The 26,474-nt window shown below is 36.7% G+C and overlaps 1 protein-coding gene across 17 annotated transcripts in view; it reads right to left on the reverse strand.

Moving 5' to 3' along the window:
- The window catches only part of PARD3 (par-3 family cell polarity regulator), a 661,643-nt gene that overhangs the window by 22,476 nt on the left and 612,693 nt on the right, over window positions 1–26,474 (reverse strand). The gene's annotated exons all lie outside the window — the stretch shown is intronic.

The following is a 26,474-nucleotide window of genomic DNA, read 5'->3' on the forward strand; positions in this document are numbered from 1 at the left end:
CAGAGATACAATCTGTGAATGGCAGTTGCTAGGGAAAAAAAAATGGCAGCTTGCTGTGAGAGGACACTGTTTAAGAGGAAGTGAATTTATAAAACAATATTTGGGCATTTAAAAGAAGTTTTCATTTTGTTCTTATGATTAAGACTTACTGAAGTTATTTCAGGCAGATATTCAAGAGGGCAAGCGGTATTTTTAGACATTCCTTTTTTATGCGGTATTTTAAAAGCCTCATTTCCTTTCTGTAATCTGACAAGGTGTTGGCAGCCAAATTTTTTTGGAAAGGACATTGCATTACAAATCAGAAATACCAGGGTCCTGTCCTAGCTTCCTCCACCTTCTTAGACGAAGGCACTTAATTTGAGTGGTGGGATTTTTTCATACATATGAAGTGGACATAATAATCACTTTTTCTCTGAAATCATACTTGCAACAATCAAGTAAGGTGACAGCATACACTGTAGCCTTACAAATGTGCAGTATTGTTTTCATAATGCCATGATACAAAGTTCCTATTTAGGAGTTATCAAAGGTCTATACACAAAATGCAGTTTCTTACAGCATAAATGAAAAGCATTTTAAAAATAACTTTGGATGGTAGTTGGATTTCATCAGTTATTTAATAGTAATGCTGCTTTTTTTTTTTTTTTTTTTTTTTAAAGTAGGCTCTGCCCCCAGCATGGAGCCCAATGCCAGGCTTGAACTCATGACCCTGAGACCAAGAACTGAGCTGATATCAAGAGTCAGATGCTTAACCGACTGAGCCACCCAGGTGCCCCTGCCTTCTTCTTCTTCTTCTTCTTTTTTTTTTTATAGTGTTAATTTGTTTTATCCTCACCAAAAGCTTGTAAGATAGGTACAGATGGTAGTATTTCTCTCTCTTCCACACACACGTGCGCACACATACACATGTAGAAACTGACATCCAAAGAAAATAAGTGACTTGTTTGAAGTCTCTCAGCTGACCAATGGGGAGGCGAGGCTGGAATCCAGATTATTCTGGTGTCCAGTCCAGCCCTCATTTCACTATGCCATGTTGTATCACTTAGTAAAACATATATCAGACTCCAAAGCCCCTGCTTTATAAAATCATACAGATTTTAAACACAGTATTTTGCAAGAGTTGTAGAGATGGCCAGAATCAATCTTAAATCTCATGGCACTTTTGGTCTATGTTACTCCCTGAGGACTAAGGCGCATCCTACCAGGGGATTTATTCAAGCGTATTAGGCACATGCTGTCTCCCCAAGAAAACATCAGACTCCTTGAGGACAAGAATCAAGCCTTAGATTTATCATATATACCCTCCAAACTGCTAGCAGAATGGGGAGCTGTAAACTATTAGAAGACCAAGTCTCTTCATTGAAAACATGTTGCCCTGGTTATTTGGTGTGAGTCTGAATTTTTCTGGTTGCCCACTCTCCTGGGTAATGTAATTTGAGAGATGTAGCTTGTAAAGAGAAAGTCTGTCATAGTAGAGTATATAAAAATCTCAAATTCAGGGGCGCCTGGGTGGCTCAGTCGGTTAAGCAGCCGACTTCGGCTCAGGTCATGATCTCGCGGTCCGTGAGTTCGAGTCCCGCGTCGGGCTCTGTGCTGACAGCTCAGAGCCTGGAGCCTGTTTCAGATTCTGTGTCTCCCTCTCTCTCTGCCCCTCCCCTGTTCATGCTCTGTCTCTCTCTGTCTCAAAAATAAATAAACGTTAAAAAAAAATCTCAAATTCATATATGTCTTGACATAATTCTATGCCTTTTGAAGAATTCCAAAGACTTAAAAATCGCAAATTGAAAATATTTGCATATAGAACCACAATATTAATGTCTTCCAAGAATATGGGATAATCATTTAAACCAGGGGGTAGATCCCTATCACCTTTATGTTTCTATTAATTTCATTAGAGCTTCTGGAACATCCTGTCAATACTTTCAATTTGATTATTTTCCCAGTCAATAAAAGCTTGCCTTCCCTTTGTTCTTCCGACAAATATTTCGAACTGATTGCCCTAAGAACATTAAAGGTTAATGGGCCTATAAAATGTGCTACTTGGCATGATGCTTCAGTCTACATTTGTATACAGCTTAAAAGTGCCCCTCCATACTCTTAAGCAGGTTGTTACTGGCTTTTACTTTTTAAAATTTTTTGTTTATTTATTTTTGAGACAGAGAGAAACAGAGCATGAGTGGGGGAGGAACAGAGAGAGAGGGAGACACAGAATCTGAAACAGGCTTCAGGCTTTGAGCTGTCAGCACAGATCCCGATGCAGGGCTTGAACCCACAAACCGTGAGATCATGACCTGAGCCGAAGTTGGACGCTTAACCAACTGAGCCACTCAGGCGCCCCGAGGTTGTTAACTGGCTTTTAAAAAACATATATGGCAGCTTATAGTTTTGAACACAATGATTTTCAATAAAGGCTTCTCAATGTTAACACCCAATCTCTGGAACTCCTTGCTCTCCATGTGAAACAGTGGTAGTATAGGCATGAAGACAGTTCATAAGACAGGAAAGTGAGCATTCATTAACCTCATTGTCATTTCTCCAACTGTGCCTTTTTGTTCCTGGAATACTTCTTCATAGCTTCTAATAGAAGGATTATAGGAGGCTTGACTGAAGAAGTATTTTATAGGTCTAACCAGAAATATTTCCTATTATTTTCATGTACCATTGCGAATTTTAACCCTATAATTATTAAGTTCATGAAGTCCAAGCCATTGATGAAAATTGATGTCCTACTATTTGTAGTTAATTGAAAGTGCAAATCTCCCAACAAGGGAAGTTGACCCAGTGTCCTTAATTCTAAATTCTGGTGACCTTGATGTTTTTCACAGTATAAGCCAAGTTCTGGAAGTCACTTTTGCCCTTATTTCAAATCTCAGCAGCTGGTGATACACTGCTTCACTCTCTTTTCTTTTGCTTCCTTTCTTCCTCTGCTCTAGAGAATGGCAACCAACTTGCCTAAGACGAGCAAAGCCACTCTAAGGGCTGAAATTGAAAAACAGGCTGCAATGGTTTTCATGATTGATGATGACTTCCAAAGACTGGGAGACCATCAAGCATCCTTGGGGGACACCAGTTGGCAGTCTGAAGGTGAAATCCTGGCTTCAAGAATGAAACCATTGCAACTGCTCACTCTGTTTCTCAGGCCAGTCTACAACAGGCCAATAATTCACATTTGGACTTCTAAAGTTCTTGGTTAGCTCTTCTGCCAAGACAGCCAAAGGAAATTTTAAATATTCATTAGCATTAGTGGCTAATCCCTACACATCCCAATCAACTTATATTTAGGTTCGTTGCCAACTTCCAGTTGCTCATTATTTTTGTGTGTGTGATGAATATAATAAAGATACCATGAATCGATCAGATGAGTGAGAGAGACAATTCAACTTAATGACAAGCCACTAAATCATAATTTCTACAGAAAGGAGGGATGAAGAGAGGAATTATAGAGATGCTTTATTTTTTATAAAGAATCCACACAGACAGACATAAGACAATTTAAGTCTAACACTAATTCAGCCTTCCCTTGCACATTGTTTTTTTAGTTTTAGTCCAGCTGGAATTTTCTTTTATACTTTTATGTGTGTGTGTGTGTGTGTGTGTGTGTGTGTGTGTGTGTTTATATATAAATTTTACACTAAGTGCAGAGGGTTTGTTTTGGTTCAGTGATATCTGGGAGTCTTTCTGACAGCACTGGCTCACACACTACAGAGATTCCTAATCCGGCATGCACAGTGCAGCCCTGAATGATATGGAACTCAAATCTTTCTCATCCATAATTACCATGGTGATTGTACCCTCTCCTGGTAGAGGTAGATCACACAGAGGACTAGGCTCTGCAGCCTTCAGAATGGACCACTGCAATGTGCTTTGCAAAAGTAGCTGAGCATACCAATTCATGCTAACTGCAGCAAGGATCCTATTTGCAGGTAAGGGCCAAATCCTGTCCTGCACCTGTGCTCCACAGGCCATGCTATCCAACCATCTCCTTAGGTACAGTGAATGAGAAGAGAAACGTCAACAGTCGTGCTCGTGTATACATAGTATGTGTATGAGACTCATCCAGAGTGCTTGTTTAAACCTGCTGATCGACTGAGACTCACCTAGAGAGATTCTGATTCAGGCAGTCTTGTGCAGGTCCTGGGCATCAGTATATTTTTAAAAGCACTGCAGGTGGTATATGGACAGTACTTTGAAAACAATTCAGCCTGCAAACTTCATGGCTGGGACAAATTCCAATGCCTATGGGGCAGTTAACTAAAGAGTGAACGAAACTTGATGGCTGTGGCAGTACCCATGTACATTCTATAACAAATGGGAGTAATATGCTAAGTCTAGAAAGGGAGACCCTTACTCGGTCCCAGTAGATTGCTGTCCTGAAGGGATGTGAGCCTGGTGTTGCCTTCTAATTTTTTTTTTTTTTAAAGAAAAGTCAGAACTATAGTTTTCTCCCCTGCTGCCCAAATTTTTAATGTTGGCTTACTTTATTTTTTTGGTCCTATGCGAGACAAAACAAAAACCAAATACCAAACAGGTCTGTGGCCAGCTAACTTGCAACCTCTATTTTGTATTCTGTAGATGTTGCCTGTTTTATATGTTGCTTTTCTAGGCTATTTACTTCCACTGCACCAAGATAAGGCCAGTGATCCCCTAGTAACAGGCCCAAGAAACAACTATTTTTTAAAAAAGACAACTCAGCATTGTGCATATAGTCCTGCCTCTCCTAAATTGTTTGCTCCTTCTGATCTAAGCCTGGGTATATTGCCCTACAGGCTTGAATTCTGACCTATCTTTCCAGATGAGCATATGCTGAGAGAGAGGAGTTTGTGATGTGACTGATTAATTCTTTATGGACTAAAAATACCTTAACATTTGCATTTTTAATTATGCAAAAGGAATCTGGAAAACTGGAACAGAGGCCATAGCTTGAAGAGCCAGAATTCAATAGTAGGGATAACCAGAAGGTACCATCTTGGTACACACTATCTTTTCTGCGCAAAGAAGAAAAACATGAAAGGGAAGGGAGAAGGTAGACAGAAGGGAGAGAACGAACTGAGCCAGGCTTTCCATGGTGCCCAGAAGGGAGAAATGATTAAGATCTCTAGTATAAGAAAAGAGAGGAAGGTAATTTTACTCATATCTTTCTTCCTGTAATATCCTCTCGTTTCCTTTCCATCTTCTGATTCTTCCAGCAAACACTGTTTCAGAGTGTTTATAACTTACCTCCACATGTGTTTCTCTTTCTTAAGCTCATGCCTTCATCACAATCATTTAACACATATATATTCTGTATGTCACGTCCCTGCGGCAGGGTAAACGGATCTGCAAATATTTGTAATGGACAGACTTCAAAGTGGCCCCATGATCTCCCCCTCCAGGTATTTGCATCTTTGTCCAATGCCCTCCCCGCCCCATACCTGGCCCCCACCACTGAGTGTGGGCAGGGCCTGTGACTTGCTTCTATCCAGTGAACTGTGGCAAAGGTCAAGGAATGGATATGATTACATTTGTGTGATTATATAAGAATGCAGTGTCCATCTTGCAAGTCCTTATCTCTCTTTTCTGGCTTTGAAGAAGAGAGCCGCCCTGAATCCTACAGCTGTAAAGAACAGAATACTGTCAACAACTCCAGGAGCAGGGAAGCAAATGCTTCCCTAGTGGAACCCTCCAGTGAGAACCCAGCCTGGCTCACCTTTTGATTGCACCTGGATGAGACCCTGAGCACAGGATTCAGCTGAGCCATTGCTGGATCATAGAAACTGATCCATAGGATCTGATATAATAAGCTGTTAAGCCTGTGTTAACTTGTTATGCATCAATTGAACTAATACCCATTGATGTTGGCCTTGGCCATGTGTCTTGATTTGGCCCACAGGATGTTAGCGGATGTGATGCAAATGGGGGTTTGAAATGTGATTGCACAGTGGGTCTGGTTTCTTGTGTTCCACTGCAACAAAAGACAACAGAAGGATAACTCTAAACCTCCTTCCCTTAAACACGCACATGCACACACACCACCCCCCCACCACTATCACATCACCTTAGACAATGTTGGGGGAGGGAGGTTGTACATACTTATTAAATGAAATAAAGTAGCCTAGAAGCACAAAGACCTATGCCCTACCCACTGTTGCAAAAACATGTTGGTTAGAAGAGCAGAATATAAGAGAGGAATCATATTTTATGAATGACTTTTACCACTACCATTTATATGGTTAGTCACTCCAAAGTTCTAGCCTCTGAGAAAAATTGCAGAAAGTAAATACTATTGCAGAAGATGTCCCTGAAAGATGGTTACTGCCAGATCTTAACACATGAAACCAATCAAATGTGCTTTGCACTGAGCACCAGTATATAGCCAAGAATGCTCCAATAGAAATCTACCCAATTGCTTAGAGTGACTCCTTAGGTCAATCTCCCCATCACTTCACTCAAAATGCCCGTTCTGGCTCTGTGATCTCCAAAAATTAGTCCTCATGAAACCCAAAGCAGCAATGTGGGTGTTTTCTTAGGGTCTGGTGAAAATAGACCTGCCAACCAGGTCATTCGGTAAAACTGAACTCAAGGGCTCACTCCTTGTTTCTCTTCCTGGTAGAGATTGGTGACCTGCCAGGATCTGACACGACTTATGAGGAGATATTCCTGGTTCAAAACTGGCTTTACTTAGTCTACCCAGAATTCAGGACTTAGCACATGTCCCTCATATCCCCCATTTACTAAAGAACAGGCACACACAGTAAAGATTTTGTTAACCATATCAGCTTATATCCTCGGCCTTTTCATTTTTGCTATACACCCCTCAGCCATAGCAATTTACTTTTTGGCCTAAGTACAAAATTCTATCCCAAATGCTACTGAATTTCACACCTGCACTTGGCATCCAATTACCAGAAATGCAGAAGGACATTATTCTTTTCCCAATTAAAAAAAATAGTTAATTTCCAAATTCTGAGATCCTGGATATCATGCAACTCCACACTCAAGCCTTATTCCCGTTGAGGTATTTCCAGCACTCCCTCAGGTGTCACATGCGTACACCAGAGGGGGACCCTAGAGCTTTGCTGCTTAAGGAACTCCCTGCTTAAGGAACTATTTCTTCTCCACCTGCTAGCGCTTCAATGTCCTACCGTCTCCCAGACTCTGGGATTTTGCAATCAAGACGTCTGAAACATCGGTATGGTCTGCATCCCAGCACACTTAGGAAGGAGAAGATAGTAAGTTAAAGCTTCCAGGACACCGCTTATTACAAGTAGAGACCATGTTTTCCTGAACTCTGGCTCTTCTGAGCCTTTGATGATGTCTTTAGATAACTCAACCTTCACAGGATGTCCCTATGTTTTGGTCCACTTATTTCAGGGAAATGTATCTCTTTTTTGATTTCCTTGGTAGGTCCACAAACAAAAAGACTAAAGATCTACTACATTGTATAAACAACCCTTCAAGTTTAGCATTACTTTCCAAAATATTTTCACTAGAGAAAAATTAAAGCACTTTCCCTTCTTTGTCCAATTCCTTATTCTCCTTGCATCTCTAGAAAAGGGCAGACTTTTCATCCCTTTATTCATATCAACAGCAAGTCTACAATTCAGCTATTTCATGGATGTCACTTGAAACAGACACCAGGGCTGGAGAAGGCAAAAAGTGACACTGGAGAAAACATATGTAGGGCAGAACTGTCACATAGTTTTAGAAACAGGCAGCCAGCAATGACCACAAGCGTCTCAGATCATTAAGCAATGTCTTACTGTGATGTCATGCACGGATGTACAGAGTTGTAATCCTTTCAAAACAGACAGATTGTCAGCATGATAAAGTGGATACAAACAAGTTCCTGAACAGTGTTGGGGGGAGAAATGTCACTGAACGAGAAAGGGATGGTAGCACGACTACTAGGGGCTGGTGTCATTTAGAGACTACAGGTACACCACATTCTTCTCCCTTAGTGATTTCTCTCTACTGATTAGCAATTCCATAAACTATTCCTGATCTTGTAATCGCCAGACAAATAGTTATAATCTACAGATGTCAGAACTGAGTTCTTAATTGCTGTAAATTAGTGAGCAAACACAGGTTTCTCATTAAACCCATTACACCCCGTATGTTAAAATGGAAAACTTGTCATGTGTTTTCTTTCTTGGCACTCAAATCAGGAGCATTCTTCGTAAAACCCTAGGTGCAGAGAAGCAGAGTGATATTGCCAGGGAGTGTGTGGCTGGATCCTGTTCCTGAAGGTGTATTTATTCCTGGGGTAAAAACCTTCCAATGGCAATGGCTTTGTTGACTGAGTTTTAATGATGAGCTACATTGCACCTCCATCTTTGTTTTCTTAAGATGGAGTAAAGTGGTGTCACCCCTCCGTGAAGGCTTTTGCTTTTCTAGGAGGAACCTAGAGTGCTTCCTCCCGCAGCACTTGGGTTTGCCTCCTGTTACTTGTGCAGGTGAAAAAGCACAAATTGATAGATTAAAAGGGATGGGAGGAAGGAGCAGACTGAAATACTGTGAAAAAGCATAGCTGAATTTTCATATTAGGTAAGCATTAGTCTTCTGGCTAAGGAGACTAGGGCTTTCTACTCTGTCTCTCTCTCTCAGACTGGAAGATTTATGAGAAATGGGGGAAAGGCTGGGAGGGTTAAACCAAGAAATGTATCAATTACTAAACTACAAATAAAAATAGCTCCTCTGCACAAGCTTCATTAAGTTTTATCAGCAAGTATCTTGGGGTTTTACACTCAAACCACAGGTCATAAATTCACAGTAAATCCCCCATATGTTCACCAAACACCTGAATTCAATTTCTCTTCTGGTTGTGAAGCAGGAATATGGTGCCCCAATTAATTATGCATGCAAAGTTAGTTTCTAACAAGGGGAGATTTTTTTTTCAATGCTGATGGGTATTTATAACATCTGAAATTTTGGGATAGAGGTTTCTTCAATCTTAGCAATTTTATACTGGCACATAGGTATAAATTCTCTTCTGGGTTTGAACAGTGAAGAAATAAAGTTGGTAAACACTTTGTTATAATGTTTGCAGTTTTCTATAGATAATCTCAGACATTTGTGAGATGTGACGATGATCTTAATATTTACTTTAAGGTTTTTAGATAAATGTCGCTGAGGGTATGTACAAATCACTATGAATTATAGAGAAAGTCTAAAGTGAGGCTAACTGGCTATATTTATATGTGTCTATACGTACATGTGAAATTAGCTACTTAGGAAATATCATGTCATTTTCAGTTTATTTTCACAGTTTTGCTCATCATCTGTAATATGGAAAGAATTATGAGAAACTTATGCAAATCCCAAAGGCACTCACTTTCCTCAGCTGATAAAATTCATTTTCAGATTTTGACACCCATGATTTGTTGTCCATTTCACACCAATTTCAGTATAATAAATCATAACAAATTAAAAACATACAGCTATGTTCTCTGGGTTAAAAAGGTAGTCACCAAAGCTGTTAAGACAGCATTTGCTTCTGATGTGATGAGTCACACAGAGGGTCACCTCTCTGCATCAGAAAGACTCAAGCCTGGATCTCACCCTGGGTCCCAGTGTGGTCATTTGGTAACAGGGCTATCATTTTATAAGCAGCAAAATCTCAGGAATGTACCCCTCGCCCCATTTTATTACTATCATCACTCTTCCTTATTAGCCTGTCACTGGTCTCAGGCAGGAGTGAGAAAAATTTAGCTTTACTCTTTCGAGGGGAGTTCCTCCAGCTACAAAGAACACACACGTGCACAGACATACATAATTTCAGGACCCAACAATAAATACACAGAAAAAGACATTCTATTGTGAGCCCGAGGTCATGTTTCCTGACTAGTAAATTTCACAGAAATAATCCAAGCTGTTTTCTACCCCAAAAGATTGCAAAATCTATTGCAGTCACACCTTCAGTGAGGCATTTGCTTAAAACTTGGCACAAAGTAATACTATTTCACAGGCTTTAAAAGACTACCAAAGAAAAACTAATTATCAAAGTTTTTGTTTCAGAAATCACGTTCTCATAAAACTTCCCAACAAATGAACTTTGAATATCATGAGCCCAAATGTTAGAGCCTAATACCCCAGAGATGGTTGGAGAAGCCAGACTAAACCTCCCGAGGCCCCTAGAGGAGAGTGGGCAAGGGCAGTGGAGAGCAGTGAGTCTTCCTCACTCCCTAGTAAGCTACTCTACGTGCCTTGAAAGGAATAAATGTTTTCCAGGTAAACTCATGAATTTAAACACATTCTTGAAAATAAAATGTTATTGCCTATAAGAAAACACATATGTCATTTCTCTGCACAATGCAAGACGCTGTTGTAATTTGGGGCTAATGCCCCAAGTGTACTTACTTTTCGTAGATCGTGTGATTTTCAGAAACTGTCTAATAAACGGCAAGGACATATATAAGGTATTCTAATAGGTTAGAGAGTTGAAGGAAGTTTATGGATTATGCTATTCTTTCAATAAAACCACTGGGGATATAAAGGTTAGCCAGTTGTGACCCACAGCTGAAGCCTGTGCTTCTAACGAAAATATACATTTGTGTGTCTGAATAAAGAGCAAAGGAATTCAACATTATAAGTGAAAATTCTGGAGAATGAAAAGAAGAATGAAAATCAGGAGTACATTATGAAAATTTGAAATAAAACAGCAATGGAAATTCAATTACAAAACCTGATGGGTTTTGATGACAAAATAAAACGATTATCATGTTCCTTTTCATATTAGAGAGGTTTTATCATACAAGCATAGAAACTAATTATAGAACCATTATTTTAATTCTTTAATCATGAAATGATTACATAGAATTCAAGGATAACATTCTTTTGGTTTTTGCATTCTCTGTCTTTAATGACAGCATAATTGCAAAATACTATACGAAACTAAGCTATGTTTTTTTTTTTTTTTTAAGATAAAAATTCCAGTGCAATACAGTGCTTAATGCTCAAGTCAATTCTAAATTATGGATAAATTCTATATGGCTTTCCTGAAATGATTTAAAATGGAAAATAATGTAATAGGAGATATAGTGCCTGTGATTTTGTGACTGGCTAACTCTGAAAGGTTTTTGAAAACTAGAATAAAAGCAGAAACATACATTTACTGGTTTTCTAAAAAAACAGACATTGAATGTGCCCAAATGAAGAGTTTATACATATCATTGATTTTAAAACATTTTTAAAGATCATTGGAATACTTCTACTGACTGATAGTTTTTTTTACATCTATTTATGTTCTTAATTAACATCATAATTAGCTAATAATTTTCTAGGTTTTTATTAAATTCACGATTTGGCCATGTCCCAACTTACAAATAATTTACCTGGATAAAGGAAATAAATGAGATGGAAGCATCAATCATTTTCACTTCCCATTTCATGTTTAGTTAAACTGTTATGAGAAACACAAAAAGTGTGACCATATTGATTTGGAATTATTGACAAATTCTGAAAATTGCTTGCATCATTGTTTTGTAAATTACACTTTTTCAAAGTAAAACTTGCATATACATAGTTGATGTTTTTAAACACTAGAAGTCTTAAAAGATTCTTCTGCTTCCTCACCTCTTGTCCCTCTGTCTACCCAGTCCCAAGATAAACACTTTTAAAGCTTTTCACTGTTTTCTACAATAATCCTTTTTAATTCAACCTGAGATACTCAGCCCAGATCAATCATAATTCCTGGTTTGTGATACAGTTTGCTGATGATTCTTGCATGGATCACTTTCTTCCATACAGTTAGTGATTTTTAATACTGTACGCAATATTATTAAAAGTAAATTACCCAAAAAGTTTTATTACACAAAACAAAAGCTAGGGATTTAACAAACTCTCATATCTAACTAAATACCTCTGGTATTTCACTACATATTTATTTTTTTAAATTATTTTAAATGTTTATTTATTTTGAGAGAGAGAGTGAGAGAGAGAGAGAGAGAGAGAGGAGGAGTGGGGAAGAGAGAGGGAGAGACAGAGAATCCCAAGCAGGCTCCATGCTGCCAGCACAGAGCCCAATGTGGGGCTTGAACCCACAACCTGTGAGATCAGGACCGGAGCCACAATCAAGAGTCGGACACTTACTCAGCACAACTGAGCCACCCAGGTGTGCTGCTGTTTTTTTTTTTAATTTAAATTCAAGTGGTTTACCATATATTTAATAATAGTTTCAGGAATAGCATTTAGTGATTCATCACTCACATATAACATCCAGTGTTCATCCCAACAAGTGCCCTCCTTAATGCGCATCACCCATTTAGCCCATCCTCCCACCCAACACCCCTCCAGCACCCTCAGTTTGTTCTCTGTATTTAAGAGTCTCTGAGGGTTTGCCTCCCCCCCTCTTTTTTTTAATCTTATTTTTTTCCCATCCCCTATGTTCATCTGTTGTGTTTCTTAAATTTTACATATGAGTGAAATCATATATTTGTCTTTCTCTGGCTGGCTTATTTTGCTTAGCATAATACTCTCTAGTTCCATCCACTTTGTTGCAAATGGCAAGATTTCATTTTTCTTTTTGATCACTGAGCAATATTCCATTGTGTATGTGTGTGTGTGTGTGTGTGTGTGTGTGTGTGTGTGTATTCATTCATCAGTTGATGGATATTCACTACATATTTCTGAACAATTTTAAACATTATCTGTTGACTTCCTATGAAGGTAGAGAAAGCATTTGCTTGCTTGCACACTGCAATTCCAATGTTATCTCCCACATCCTCCTGAGTAATAGCACAGCTTTTAAATAAATTTTTTGTATTAACACTATTTATATAAATATTGTTCATTACTAATTCAAATGGAGCACTATGATTATATTTCCTTTCTTCTATGACATTCTTGGTTTTTCTTTTGCTTCATTTTCTTAGAGCCTAATTTTTTCCACCCTTGATAGTCAAGCAGTTTTAAGTTCACAGCAAAATTGAGAGGAAGGTATAGAGATTTCCCATAGACGACCTGCCCCCACATGTGTGTAGCCTCCCCCATGATGAACATCCCCACTAATGTGGTACACTGGTTACAACTCATGAACCTACATTGATACAATATATTTCTCAAAGTCCATAGTTTACATTAGGGTCTGATCTTATTGCTGTGTGTTCTATGGGTTTGGACAAATGTATAATCACATATATTTATCATTATAGTAACATACAGAGTATTTTCTCCATCCTAAAATCCTCTGTGCTTGCCTATTCATCCCTTCCTCTCCCACCTGGCCTGGAAACTACTGATCTTTTTACTGTCTCCATAGTTTTGCCTTTTCTAGAATGTCACATAATAGGAATCACATAGTAGAAACCTTTCCAGGTTGGTTTCTTTCATTCAGTAATATGTATTTAAGTTTCCTCCTGTCTTTTCATGGTTTGACGACTCATTTATTTTTAGCTCTAAATACTATTCCATTGTGTGGATATAACACAGTTTATATCCATTCACCTACTGAAGGACATCTTGATTGCTTCCAAATTTGGGTAGTTATGAATAAAACTGCTATAAGCATTTGTATGCAGGGTTTTGTGCTGACATAAATTTTTAGCTCTTTGGGGTAAATACAAAGGAGCACAAGCGCTAGATTTGTAAGTTGTGTTTAGTTTTGTAAGAAATTTACAAACTTCTGTCTTCATTTTTGCATTCCCACCAGCAATGATTGAGTTCCTGTTGCTGCACATCCTCACCAGCATTTGATGTTGTCAGATTTTGGTCATCCTCTTAGGTACGTAGTAGTATCACACGGGTGTTTTAGTTTGCGTTTCCCTGATGACACGTGATGTGAAGCATCTTTTCACACGCTTACCTGCCATCTGTGTACCTTTTCTGGTGAGGTAACTCTTAAAGGCTTTGGTCCATTTGTAAAATTGGGTTGTTGGTTTTCTTATTGTTGAGTTTTAAGAGCTCTTCGTATATTTGGGATGAAAGTCTTTTATTAGATATGTCGTTTGCTAATATCCTCTCCCTCTTTATAGCCTCTTAATACAAATTTCCACATAATCAAACCTGTCATAGTTTATCCATTCCAATTTTTTTTCCTGGAGCCCTTCAACTCAAGTGTTCCTTCCATGCTCCAATCTGCACTGGCTCTCTAGTTTTCTACACAGTGGAAGTTCTGGCACCTCCCTTCATTATCATCCTGGGATTTGTTAGAGGATACATTCTGTAGCTCTCTAAAAGAAGATGTATTGGAAGCAAAAAACAAAACAAACAAACAAAAACCAAAAACATGTATTTTTACATGCTTAAACTATCACCACTTATTGACAGTTTGGTTAGATATAGAATTGCAGTTTGGAAACATTACCCTTCAATGTTTGAAGGTGTGGCTTGATGGTCCTTCTGGGTTCCAACGTTGCTGTTGAGAAATCTAACATTCTGATTCCCAACTCTTCATTGCATATGTGTTAAAAGGATCATCTCTTTATTTCTGTTATTCTGAAACTTCACAATGCTGCTTCCTTTTAAAATGGATTTTTCAGGGCACTAGTTAATTCTTCAACTTAGAATCTTAAGTTCTCCAGTTCTGGAAAACTTTCTTCTGTTATTTTTCTAATAATATCTCCATCATTATACCTCTTTTCTCTTTCTAGAAAACATATTAGTTATATGCTGGACCTCCCAGAATGAAATTTTGATTTTTTTCTCTCTTTCCCACTATAGTAGTTTTTTCTTATGTCTCCTGTTCCCCAATAAACCTTAGAATTATTTCTGTTATTCTTTTAGAATGTATACATATAAATTACTTTTTTAGAATATTTATATATTAACACATTACATTTATATATTTTATATACAGTAATATATATGTAAATATGCATATATATGTGTGTATGTATATACTTTAAAAATATTTCTATCTATATTAACTTGAAGACTAAATTTTTAAAGCATTGGGTTTGTAATCTACAAAGCTCCAAATGTAGAGCAAATCTTATTTTTATGATTTAGCCAATTCCTCCAAACTTTTCTTCCCCAAACACATGTGCTGGCATTATACACCAAGTAGTTTTCCTTTCTTTGACATGTAATGAAATTCACAGTTTGACTTTAGATGTTTACTATACAAGTTTACTCCCACTGCTCAAAGTAGTGATTATGATTTATAATTTTTAATCCTCTGTTTCAATATTTGCTGGCCTCTACTCTTAATTCTCCTGCCAAATACTGACCAGCTGCCACTTGAATCTCTTAAAAATTATCCCACTGGTGCTCATGGTAGAATGTTTCATGACTTTTCGCACAGTGCGGTCCTCGCCATAGCTACTGAAGCATAATTTGAGAATATAGGCTGAGGCTCCAGCCATCCCCACCACACACAGAGCTGATGCCATTTTCTAAGACAGAGCATAGTTCTATAGCTAATGTGTGTGAATTAATATAAGCAAACTGAACCTGGTATCAGATCCTGGAGAATCACAGTCTTAGAAGAACCAACTGATGTTCTGATTAACTAAGAGTTTGCCAAAGGTCTTTTTTGTGCGTTTGTTTTAATCCTTGAGTTTGAATATCTTTCTAGAAAGCACTAAAGTGTCTTCCATTTTGGAAAAAAGGAATAAGGGATACCACTTAAGTTTTTTTAGGGAGTTTTAAGATTCTCATGACCTTTAGTTCTCATTATTGAGTATTTGACTAGAAAAAGGAAACAACTAAGCTGAATCTTATTCCATCAACTACAGGATAATACCCAAAAGCTCTTTTGTTTTCTCACTGATTTTTTTTTTTTTTACTACAAACTCCCATAGCAGCACTTTGTAGGCATCTACCTCTTTCTCTTAAGAGTGTAACTTGCAGGGGTGCCTGCGTGGCTCAGTGGTTTGGGCATCTGACTTCGGCCCAGGTCATGATTTTGCTGGTCCCAGGTTCTAGGCCCACGTTAGGCTCTGTGCTGACAGCTCAGAGCCTGGAACCTGTTTCGGATTCTGTGTCTCCCTCTCTCTCTCTCTCTCTCTCTCTGCTCCTCCCCCACTCACACTCTGCCTCTCTCTCTCTCAAGGATGAATAAACGCTAAAAAAAAATTTAAAAAAAAAGTGTAACTTGCAAACACATTGGCTAATTGTGGATCTGTCTGGTAGACTTCTAGTTAATTGAGACTTTTTGTATCATATTGCTTACACATGATTTTAAAATTATACTGCTGCGGCAACAAATGAGAAGATCTTTATTTATTTTGCGGCATAGGATTTACAGAAGAGTTTCCCTTCTCTAGTTTGACTTTTTCTCTATTTGAGGCATTTTCACATAAAAATGTGAAAAAAAAATCAATAATACTGACTTCCAGATACAAGCTGTTTAAAATATGAATTAAAAAAACACTTTGACCTTTATAAGTTGATTCATACAGTCAAATTTTCACTTCTTTCTGTCTAAAATGTTGTTCAAATACTTTGACCCTTCACTTTAAAAATTTTTATTTTTATTCTTTTATTCAAGTATGTATTAACATACCATGTTATATTAGTTTCAGGTATATAATATAATAAGCTTCAATTTTTAATGCTTCTCTTTAATTTTTAAAATTTTATATTAATTCAAGGTAGTTAGCATACAGTGTAATATTAATTTTAGGTGTACAATATAGTGATTCAACACTTCCATACATCACCTGGCGCTCATCACAAGTGCCCTCCTTAATCCCCATCACCTATTTCACCCTCCCCATCAGTTCTCTATAGTTAAGAGTTTCTTAGGTTGCCTCTCCCTCTCTCTTCTCTTTTTTTTCCTTTGCTCATTCGTCTTGTTTCTTAAATTCCACATATGAGTGAAATCATATGGTATTTGTCTTTCTCAGACTGACTTATTTTGCTTAGCATAATACACTCTAGCTCCATCATTCTTTTTTATGATTTTCATTCTTTTTTATGACTGAAAAATATTCCATTATATATATTGAATTTGTAATCTACAAAGCCATATATATATATATATATTATATATATATATATATATATATATATATATATTATATATATAATTATAGAAGCAGCCATATATGGCTGCTTCTATAATTTGACTATTGTAAATACTACTATAAACATCAGGGTGCATATATCTCTTTGAATTATTATTTTGTATTCTTTGGGTAAATACCTAGTAGTGTAACTGGTAGATCATAGGGTAGTTCTATTTTTAACTTATTGAGAAACCTCCATACTGTTTTCCACAGTGGTTGCACCAGTTTGCATTCCCACCAACAGTACAAGAGGGTTCCCCTTTCTCCACATGCTTGCCAGCATCTGTTGTTTCTTGTGTTGCTGATTTTAGCCATTCTGACAGGTGTGAGGTGATATCTTATTGTAGTTTTGATTTGCATTTCTGAATAAGTGATGATGAGCATATTTTCATGTGTCCGCTACCTATCTGGATGCCTTCTTCAGAAAAATGTCTGTGCATGTCTTCTGCCCATTTTTTAATTGGATTATTCATATTTTGGGTGTTGAGTTTTATAACTTCTTTATATATTTTGGACACTAATCAGATATGTCATTTGCAAATATCTGCTCCTATTCCATAGGTCCTTTCGTAGTTTTGTTGACTGCTGTGCAGAAGCTTTTCATTTTGATGTAATCTCAATAGTTTATTTTTGCTTTTATTTCCCTTGCCTTAGGAAACCTATTTAGAAAAAAGTTGCTATGGCTGATGTCAGAGAAATTCCTGACTGTGCTTTTTTCATCGATTCAGGTCTCACATTTAGGTCCTTAATCTCTTTTGAGTTTATTTTTGTGTATGGTGAAAGAGAATGGTCATGTTTCATTCTTTTGTATGCTGCTGTTCAGTTTATTCAACACCATTTGTTGAAGAGACTATCTTTTTCCCATAGGATATTCTTTCCTGCTTTGTTGAAGATTAACCACATAATTATGGGTTCATGTCTGGGTTTTCTATTCTGTTCCATTGATCTATGTGTCTATTTTTATGCCAGTACCATACCGTTTTGATCACTAAAGCTTTGTAATATAACTTGGAGTCTGGAATTGTAATGCTTCCTGCTTTGCTTTTCTTTGTCAAGGTTGTTTTGTCTATTTGGGGTCTCTTGTGGTTCCATAAAAATTTTAGGATTATTTGTTCTAGTTCTGTGAAAAATGCTGTTGGCATTTTGATAGTGATTGCACTAAATGTGTTGACAGCTTTGGGTAGTATAGATGGTTTAATAATATTTGTTAGAACAACAAATAAAGTCTAAAGCCAACAGAAGGAAGGAAATAATAAAGATTAGAGCAGAAATAAATGATATAGAAACTTAAAAAAAAGAACAGATCAATGAAACCAGGAGCTAGTTCTTTGGAAAAAAATAATAAAATTAATAAACCTGTAGCAAGACTTATCAGAAAGAAAAGGGAAAGGACCCCAATAAAATCACAAGTGAGAGAGAAGAAATAACAACAAATACCACAGAAACACAAACACCTGTAAGAGATTGTTATGAAAAACTGTATGGTAACAAATTGCACAACCTGGAAGAAATGGATACGTTCCTAAAAATATATAAACTACCAAAACTGAAATAAGAAGAAATGGAAAACTTGAACAGACCAATAACCACAAAGAAATTGAAACAGTAATCAAAAACCTCCCAGCAAACAGAAGTCCAGGGACAGATGGCTTTACAGGCAAATTCTACCAAACATTTAAAGAACAGTTAACATCTATTCTTCCCAAACTATTCCAAAAAACAGAAAAGGAAGGAAAACTTCCAAATTCATTCTATGAGGTCAGCATTACCCTGATACCAAAACTGGATAGACACCACACAAAAAAAGAGAAATATAGGCCAATATCTCTGATGAATATAGACACAAAAATCTTCAACAAAACACAAGCAAACTGAATCCAACAATACATTTAAAAAAATCATTTACTATGATCAAGTGGGATTTATTCCTGTGTTGCAAGGGGAGGGGGGGTTCGATATCTGCAAATTAATCAACATGATACATCACATTAACAAGAGAAAGGATAAAAACCACAGGATCATTTCAATAGAAGCAGAAACAACATTTGACAAAGTACAACATCCATTCATGATAACAACCCTCAAGAAAGTAGTTTTAGAGGGAACATACCTCAACACATTAAAGGCCATGTATGAAAAACTCACAGCCAAGATCGTCCTCGATGGGCAAACGCTGAGAACAAGATGAGGATGTCCACCCTCACCACTGTTACTCAGCACAGTACTAAGAGTCCTAGCCACAGCAACCAGACACAAAAAGAAACAAAGGCCATTCGAATTGGTAAGGAAAAGGTAACACTTTCACTATATGCAGATGAGATTAAACTACTCATAGAAAGCCTGAAAGATTGCAACAAAAAACTGCTAGAACTGATAAATGAATTCAGTAAAGTCACAGGATACAAAATCAATGTGCGGAAATCGGTGACATTTCTATACACCAATAACAAAGCAGCAGAAGAGAAATTAAGGAATCAGTCCCATTTAGAACTGCACCAAAAATAATAAGATACCTAGGAATAAACCTAACCAAAGAGGTGAAAGACCTGTACTCTCAAAACTATAAAACGCTGATGAAAGAAACTGAAGATGACCCAAAGAAATGGAAAGACGACAGTCCATGCTCATGGACTAGAAGGACACTTTACTAACTTAAATAACTTTGTTGGGGAAAATAACTCAATTTAACATGATTACAGATTATAATAAAGATTGCTTTTTCTTCAACAAACATAGGATTTTTGATCTTTCAATTACTCTCAAAGTGCTGGGAAATAGGTAGAGTAACTGCCTAGCCAGGGTGCTACTGAATCATGAGCAGAAGGGGTAAAGGTCACAGGAATTCAGGTGCACATATCAAAACCAGCTTTGATGCCTGAACGCTCACCAAGGCAGGGGTAGTGCCAGCTTGTACCTGAGAAAAGAGGAGAAAGGAATGGAGCAAAGCATCTGTTAAAACTCAGTATGATCCTTTACCAGCAGATTGCAACACTGTCTTTCCTGTATTTTTACGTTCAACTGATGTCCAAATACTAGTGTACAGGGAAGCTAAGCCAAGACCAAATAGAACTAATTATGTGTGCAGCAGCAACAGAAGCCCAGAAGGAATCTAGTCAGAGATAGACATGGACATTGATTTAGATCTAGACACAGGCAGAGATGTAGATATAAATATCAGCAATAACATAGATATTTATACCATAGAAGCAGTTCTGGATATTTTCTGGAGTTGTGCAAAAAAAAAAAAAAAAAAAAAAAAAGATTTAGGAAATATATACAGACATCCCCCGACTTATGATGGTTTGACTTTAATGATTTTTTCTTTTTTTTTACTTTATGATGGTGTGAAAATGATAAGCATTCAGTAGAAACTGTGTTTTGAATTTTGAATGTAGATCTTTTCTCAGGCTAACAATATGTAATGCGACAGTCCCTTGAGATGCTGGGCAGTGACAGGGAATGCAGTTCCCAGCCAGCCACGTGATCACGAGGACAAACAATGGAGAACGGCCATCATGCGCCCTTACACCATTCTGTTTTTCACCTTTAGTACAGTATTCAATGAACTGCACAGGATATTCAGCACTTTATTATAAAATAGGCTTTCTGTTGGGTGATTTTGCCCAACTATACACTAATGTAAATGTTCTGAGCACAGTTAAGGTAGGCTGGGTGAAGTCTGAGGTTTGGTAAGTTAGGTGTATTAAATACATTTTTGGCTTACAATATTTTGAACTTAAAATAGGTTTATCTGGACATAGTTCCACTGTAAGTAAAGGAAGATCTGTACTGAAATATTACCCGTGTGTGTCACAAGCCAATTATCTGACATGAAGGTATATTGAGACTCAGAAGTCACAGGCCTCAGTAGATATCATTTTGTTTTGTCTTTTCTCATATTGTAATGTCTCTACAGACTGGCACAGATATTGTTTCATTTTGATATCATAATAGTGTCTCCATGGATTTTGGCTGACATTTTGTTTTGACATTATGCTACAATAGACCTCCATTGACATTTCATTTTGTCACTGCAACATTGTTTCTATAGGTTCCTGCTACATTATTTTGTTTTGACATCAAAAATGTCATCTCCACAGTCTTGGCATGACATTATCTAGAGAACTTTATGAAGAAGTATGGAATCTATGGAATAGATGGATAAAATGCAGAACATCTAATGACCTTGAAAGTGTATTTGATTAACACAAATCTATATGAAACAATGCAAATTTGCCAAATTATTTCCATAAAGTCAGTAAGGTTTCTTATAACATGGATTCAGTTAAGGTGTTGATTTTCCATTTTTCCAATAAAATGAAACCATACAATTCCTTTTTATGTCAAAACTTTCAGAGAAGTAATCCTCTACACTTTTGTTGGCAGAATCAAGATTTTTTTTAAATTAATATGGTCTGGGTTTGTGTGTGTGTGTGTTGTAAAAGGAACTAAAATATAAGAAATATGTAGGAAGTATATTTCATTGAATTCAGTATTCATTGATGGTGACACATTTGACAAATCTCTAAGAAAGGAAGAAAATGCTGCCAATTAAACTGGCCTTGGTTGTAAGAAATATCTTGATATTAAAGATTTTAAATTGGGAAAAATTGTGTGTCTTACAACTCTTAAAAAATGGTAGTACTATGGAATTTGATAATATCAATTTACCAAAATGGCAATAAAAATAATTGATGATAGTTTGAATATTCTTAAAAACCATGAACCTTGAACTGGTTTGGCAGTTTTAGGTATAAATTGTTGGTGACTTTCCCAAGAGAAATCTGAAACAGAATTGTTCCTTTATGTCTTCCCTTTCCTTTGGGAATTTACAAAATTCTTTATGAACATTTTACTATTCATAATAAGACCAAGAATATTGATCAGAAAGCTATACCTATAGGTTATATTAAATTCCCAGGAAAACATTTTTATAAAAAATAAAAAGTTCAGAAGTCTGTATGACAAATGGTTATAATGCGAACATTTATGTTTTTGGCAACCTTATATTTGTAAACATTATTCAATTTGTTATGCAATTTCTATTTTAGAAAGTATATATGTAAGATATTACTACTAACATATAATGCCAGAGAAGGTATTATATAGACTCTCTCCTGTATTTCCATTTATCACACAGTTGATCATAATAAGAACACTCGTGAATCTTACATAAACCATTTGAAAATGGTCATTTTGTTACACAATTTCCCTTATACAAGTATGTACGTTGAAAATGACTTGGAAGTTAGTGAAAACATTTCTCCAGATGAACATATATTTTCTTTAGTTACAGAGTAAGGACTTATGTTATACTTTTTGCCTTGGCTACAGAAATCTCTGAGGTAATGTTCAAGCATAATTACTCAAACCAATTTCCTAGTATACCTTTTATCTTTTTGTGTCCTTTTAAACTTTATTTTGACAGCTACTTTTAAAAACTGCTTCAAACAATTTTTGGAAATTAGATGGTTGTAACTCCTACATGAATAAACTTTATGTCCTAGAGGGTCACAATGACCACTCTACTAAGAATGGAATATAAAGCTTAGTCTTCCTTCCTTCCTTCCTTCCTTCCTTCCTTCCTTCCTTCCTTCCTTCCTTCCTTCCTTTTTACAGAGAGGAAAAGAGAGAGAGAGAATCTTAAACAGGCTCCACACTTAAGCATGGAGCTTGGCTCCACCTTAAACAAGGTGGGTCTCGATCTCATGACCCGAGCCAAAATCAAGAGTAGGACATTCAACTGACTGAGCCACCCAGGCACCACCATACTTCTCTATTTTGAGTAGTTACCTCTGATTCTTCTAATAAAAATAATAATATTTATGTCATGTGTATGTAAATAGTATGAGATCTGGTATAAGAAAGCCTCTCACCCAGTGCTGAGCACAGAATAGACACTTCATCAACTCTGAATACAATGAATTAAAATGATACCTCTACAGAGACACAGAATACGTTGTTACAAATCCATGCCTGCAGTTCAGGAGAGAAGTGAAATTGAAGATATAGCTTCAGTGGTCATCAACATATATACAGGCATAATCTAGGTTGTGGGAGTGGATCAGATCACATGGAGCAAGCATATAGAAGAAGAGGGATGACATTCTGTGATAAATCCAACCAATACCCTTACATAAGAACTGTTCTTACTTTTCACAGTGGTTATACAATAGCAATAGAGAAGCAAAAAAGAAGACTGGGTTGCTTATGATGTGGGGATCCCACGGGATATAAAAATGTGCTGTTTGAGAACGGGCTATGCTGCTAAAGGCTCACTGCAGGGAATCCCTTCGAGGTCCCAACACAAACTTCTCTGCTCCCTCCAGGCTGGGCCTCAGGCTTGTGATACCTGGGCTGCTGGCAGGCAGCATCTCCTTTACTGGTGACAGAGTCTTTCCTGAGGGGCTGTTGATCTGATTCCTTTCATGAGCTCTAAGGTTTCACTAATTGAAAAAACTTTAAAGAAAATTAAAATTTTAAATGAACTAAATATGACAGCTGTGATGGAATGTTGTCATGATTACCCTAAGTCTAACACTAGAAGATTAACCTTCCCATTTTCCTGATGTTAGATTAATATTGTGACTGAATATGTTCCTTATCCCACCTGTAGTTTGGCTAACTGTTCTCATGAAAAGAATAGAAGAGACAGTACAGGGTGTGTCCCTCTCTGGACCAAGACTTGTGCTCACTTTTATAGTCTTTTTGTAGATGAGCTACTTAGTGTATGTGGTTTCTAAGTCCCAATGGATATTAGAATGAAAGAGAGATTTTTTTTAAAGCTGATTGGACATCTTCAATTAATTTAATAGCAACATCAAAAAACTTTGAGGAGCTTTCCTTTTTGTCATTGTAACTTAGAACCATGATTCTCTGCAGGATCTTAGAAGTACTTAAAATATTAGCAAAGGTTTCACCAATAATACAAGTCTGATTAATGACAAAATGGGGCACAAAAAGACAACAAGCTTTTGAATTTTTCAGAGAAATAACGGGATTTATTAGTAACTGGGACTGCAGACTACGTCTGGAATATCAAGATGTTTGGCCTTACTTTGAAGAGATACCTGCCGTTTTGTAACATTTTAAATAAAATTCTCATTCCAAAAACATGAATAGCAAAATTTCCAGCTAAGGCTTCAGTTTGACTTACACATTTACTATCCTTTTTGAATGGTCCTGGGGTGGGGGACTGAAATCCTACTCAAATCCATGAACCAACTTCAGACTAAGACACACTGTTCACATCTTGCCAAGTCATAACTGACAGTATAATGAGTTGAAAAACTTAAAACTTTAAAAAATGCAGGCATTCTCTACTTTTCACCACAATGTGAAACCACAGTATAAAGTGGATCACATTTTCCCATAGGAGCAATGTTATAATTGGAGGCTACGTTTCTGACCAAGGAGCTGGCTCAAGATGACTTCATGATATAGCAACAATGGAGCACACAAACAAAGACATAATAACTCTAACTCTTTATAGTAATGTTGGTAGTAAAAGTAGACTGCTAGTACTATAAAATAAGTTTAAATATAGTCTATGTGCAACTTATACAAGATTCTTCACAACATATATATAGTACGAAGAAGTTTTTAGAAATTGCCATGAAAAGAACATGTCAACTAAACATCATAATACTTTTGCTTTCTTTTCTTTTAAACTTAAAATGGCTTTGTGGAAAACTACGACCAGATTTTTCTGAAGAGAAAGAGGCCCATCTTCTAGTTAAACCCTTTAATTTTACCCTGGAGACCCAACATGCATTTTACTAGACTTTTCACAGGATGGTCCTTTTACTTTGAAAAAAATTCCCTGTAGCTAGCAGACTTTCAAAAAAAAAAAAAAAAAAAAATCATCCCATCAACTTTAGAACTATTCCGAAATGCTGGAGCCAGGACACCACAGATTGTTTAATTATGTGTTTGAGGGTGTGTTGATCTCCATCATGGCATTTAATATTTTATTCAAATGCCATTTAAAAAAAATGCTGGCTTTAAAAAAGGAATATTTAATCATTCCCCAGATAATTGATAGAACTGGCATAGAACAATATCCAATCTGTACTTGGACTATTTGCACTTCTGTCTTCCAGCTCAGACGTGGCTAGGGAAAGCACTGAATGGAAGGTTAAAGGCAAAGAAAAGGAAAATTTAAGTGTTAACTACACAGTATGGAAGGAATGACTGGCCACTCAAAATCTCATGCTATAGACAATACTCAGTGATCACAAGGGTCATTGCTTTTAGAATTAACAAACATTCAAATTATAAAGTAGCTTTGAAATCATTGAGACCAACTCCTCCACTTTATTGATGAAGAAACTGAGGCCCGGGGGAGTAAATGACAGGTAACAAGCTAGAATGACAGACTTAGGAGAATGTAGATATGTGGATATTTAACCCAGAGCCATTCCAGGCTAGCTCGTGTTTTAACATTCTATTGCTCAAATCTTCTGATACAAAGAAATTGGGGGGAAAGCTTTCTAATCTGTACCACACTTGAATTAAGAGATCTCTCTCTCCTTCTCTCTCTCTCTAACACATACATGTATATATAATAAACTTTCAGTTCACAATATGCATATAAAGTAACATGATACTTTTTCATATTTATTCCACATGGGATCAGTCAATTGATGTGTTTAATGTATACCATTTCTGAAAGAGTACCATATTTGCTTGTATAATAAACACAGAAATAAGAAGAAAACTAGCATTTGGCCAATGTAATTCAAACCTTCTAAAGTAAGTCAAATTTATACAAATCCTTTGTCTAAGATGTATTTTTGTTGGTAATCAGTTCAGCTAAAGTCTTGCAGAAAAGAAAAATTAAATATTAATCAAAGTCCAGAGAATTTTAAGTGTCTATTCCATTATCTTAAATGCAACACTAGACAAACCACCAAAGCAAACCTCCTTCCCCCCTTATCTTTCAACATAAATAAGCTTTTTAGTCTTTTCCCTGATGGTATAACTCATAGCAAATGATGACACTATTTACAGTATCTGCTTTAAAAGGGCATAGCTTCTATTCCTATTTCAATTAAAGCCATTGTGCAATTATGCTTTCAAGAAACAATTAACAGAGGAAGAAATCATTTCTCTCACTCTAGCCTTTTTAGAGTTGGGTGGTGAGTACCCTTTCTTACCACTAGTGGCTTTGAAGCAAGTATTTAATGTTAAGGTTCACTTCCTTGGATGTAAATTTTGGTTTTAGTTGACACTAAAAAGAAACATCAATTTATTAGGAGATAAAACTTGTTCTCTAGTAATGGAGCAGCTGCGTACATAAATTTATTGCAGTTTAATGTTCTCACACATAAAGCAATTAGAGTTTTCTGACAGACAGACTTGCCACAGAAATGACAGTGTAGACTGTGGTGGGGACGGTCTGCAGGATGGGAAACTGTAACAGGAGTCTGTGATGACAAACTCTCTGCGGAAACATAAGATATTAATATGCTTTGGGCAAATTCAAGTGAAAGTTTCTCCTCGGTGAGTGAGTGAGAAGAGATGCTGCAAATCTTGTAGCCATGGTGA

Source organism: Panthera leo, chromosome B4 (assembly GCF_018350215.1).
Source record: "Panthera leo isolate Ple1 chromosome B4, P.leo_Ple1_pat1.1, whole genome shotgun sequence".
In the NCBI taxonomy this organism is placed as follows: Eukaryota; Metazoa; Chordata; class Mammalia; order Carnivora; family Felidae; genus Panthera; species Panthera leo.